Genomic DNA, 3,165 nt, shown 5'->3' with positions numbered 1-3,165 from the left:
ACTCCAGTCTGGGTGACAGAGTGAGACTCCAACTCAAAAAAAAAAAAGAAAAAAAAAAAGCCAGATCAACCAAAGAGTATACTCTGTATGATATCATTTGTGGAAAATGTTAGAAAATGCAAACTAAAGTGACAGAAAGCAGATCCGTGGTGCATGGGAATGGGGAGAGGGGTAGGAAGGAACATAGGGAAGAATTAAAAAAGGCACAGGAAAACTCTTTGGGGTGATGAATAGGTTCCTTATTTGATTGGGGCAATAGTTTCATGGGTATATGCATATGTTAAAATGTATCTATCAGATAGTATATTTAAATATATGCAGCTTTTGTATGTAATTACACCTCGATGAAAAATAGTACAAAAAACAATGAAGACAAAAAAAAAACCAAGGTAACACAAACACAAATATATGGTGCCCCTGAAGAAAAAAAAAAAAACCAAAACAGAAATCATGTAATAGAACAAATATTTAAAGACAAAAGTCATCAGAACTTTTCAGAAACCAAGGAAGACTTTAATCTAGCTATTGAAAAGAAACAGTTGATTCCAGAAAAAAAAAAAACCAACAAAGATTCTCATCACAGAAATATATCCTAGGAAAATTACTAGACTTCAGAGATAGAGTCCTCTGGACAGCCAGGCAGAAAGGCCAGAAGTGACTTACTAACTTCAGACTTCTCCAAATCAACATTCAATTGTAGAAGACAGCAAAACAAACAAGTCCTAAAAATTCCTCAAGATAAGAAGTATAATCTAAAATTTTTATAAGTAACTTTTTGTTTTTTAAAAAAAATGTGAAATCAACCAGACTTGGTGGCTCAGATCCCAGTACTTTGGGAGGCCGAGGCGAGTGGATTGCCTGAGCCTGTGGGTTCAAGACCAGCCCGGGCAACTTGGCGAAACCTCATCTCTACAAAAAATCAAAAATTACCTAGGTATGGTAGCACATGCCTGTAGTTCCAGCTACTTGGAAGGCTGAGGCAGAAGGATTGCCAGAGCCCAGCAGGTCAACACTGAGGTGGCCATGAGTGTGCCACTGCACTCCAGCCTGGGAGACAGAGTGAGACTCCATCTCAGAAAAAAATGTAAAATCAAGCATTTTTGAACATGTAAAAATTTAGGAAAGATTGTTCTTATGAGCCCTTTCTAAAGAAACAATTGGATAATAGGCCAGGCGTGATGGCTTACACCTGTAATCCCAGCACTTTGGGAAAAGGTGGGAGGATTGCTTGAACCTGGGAATTTGGATCAGCCTGGGCAACATAGAAAGACCTCATCGTTACAAAAAACAAAAAAAATTAGCTGAATGTGATGGCATATGCCTGTAGTCCCCGGTACTCAGGAGACTGATGTGGAAGGATCACCTGAGCTCAAGAGGTTGAGCCATGACTGTGCCACTACACTCCAGCCTGAGCAACAGAGTGAGACCCCCAACTCAAAAACAACAACAGCAACAAAAATCTATTGGAGGACCAACTCGACCCAAAAGTCACCAGAATGGAAGATAACAGTGAGGTACACAAGAAACATTGCCCAGTAGAAAAATTAAGAGCCTGCTGTCAAAATGGAAATGCCTGAAGAGGATTTAAATGTTTTGGAAGTCTGCAAACTTAATGGTACATGAGCTTGGAAACATCAGTGCCTCAGAGTACAGCCAAGAAATAAATGCAGAGAAGCAGCCATGTCTGACAGCAGTGGAGATTAAGAATTCTTTAACTAATATACTGAGATGCTACTGGCCATTCTGCCTAAGGAAGTAAGATCAGGATGGAGTTTTACATCGTGCCCTAGGAATATGGAATGTTTACACTTCTTGAGAATGGGACATTTGACAGTTTCTTCAAGGGAACACTCTTTCCATAAAGGGTAGAAGATATCGAGTGATTGAATAACAGATTATACAGAAATTTAAAATGATCTTGGCAGAATTAAAATAAATCACTTAATTTAAAAGTTGTCAGATTCATTTTTGGGTACAAATAAGAATATTTTAATAGGGGTTGTATTTTAGACTTTGAAATTATTGTTAATTTTCGGAGGTGTGAGTATGATATTGTGTTGTGTAGGAAAACGTTTTTATTTATAGGAGAGTTATGTTGAGATATATAGGGATGGAGTGCCATGATATCTGTGATTTACTTCCCAATCATTCAGTCATACATACAGAAATAGAAAAGATGGTGAAATGTTAATAGTTAGTGAATGTTGGTGAGAAGTACATGGAGTGTTCATTATACCAATCTGTAAACTTATTCTGTAGGTGTGAAATTTCCAAAATAAAAAGTTATCCAATTAAGAACAGAGTGTCAAAGCAGCAAAGATATATTTTAGAGTTTATTTTAAGACCTAAAATAAACATCTTCCTGAGGAAGTATCTGGGCCTAAAGATACAATCACATGACTTGAAGAAACAATTCAAATGCACAGAAAGTTATGCTTGCTGTTTGGGCGAAAGAGTGCCAAGAAGACACTGGAAAGCTGGAACTCTATGGAGAGGTTATTATACATTTTCACTGGCAATTTTATAAAAACTTCCAGATGGAGCACAGACAAGCTAATTGTGAGTGTGTGTGTGTGTGTGTGTGTGTGTGTGTGTGTGTGTGTGTGTGTGTGTGTGTATGAGGGGGAACCCTCCCCAAAAAACGGAATTATATTTTAGAAGTCCGCCCTCTTTTAGTACACTTGGAATTTGTTCCTCTGGATCAAATCGTCAACCAAAGTTTTTATATCGCAGGGTTTTTTTTTTGTTTGGGGTTTTTTGTTTTTTTTTAGTTGAAGTCTCACCTTGTCGGCTGAGGCTGGAGTGCAGTAGCACCCTCACCACCACCATAGCCTTGACCTGCCGGGCTCAGGCAATCCTTTCACCTCAGCCTCCCAAAGTGCTGAGATTACAGGATTGAGCTACAGTACCCAGCATTTGAGAAGGTTGCATCACGATTTGTGGAAGACATGTCCTGAGTTGTGGCAAACAGGTGACTGGTTCTTCCACCATGACAATGCACCTGCCCACACTGTGCTGAGTGTTCAGCGGCTTTTGACAAAAAATGCCATGACCCCCATATCCCACACTCCCTGTTCACCCAATCTTGCCCCCAGCAAGATTTTTTTTGTGTTTCCCCGGATGAAAAAAGTCCTCGAAGGAAAACATTTGCTGATGTGGAAGAAA

Source organism: Carlito syrichta, unplaced genomic scaffold (assembly GCF_000164805.1).
Source record: "Carlito syrichta isolate Samal-C Ts95f unplaced genomic scaffold, Tarsius_syrichta-2.0.1 Scaffold310924, whole genome shotgun sequence".
In the NCBI taxonomy this organism is placed as follows: Eukaryota; Metazoa; Chordata; class Mammalia; order Primates; family Tarsiidae; genus Carlito; species Carlito syrichta.
The sequence above is the reverse complement of the archived record's forward strand: the minus strand, read 5'-3'. Positions refer to the sequence as shown.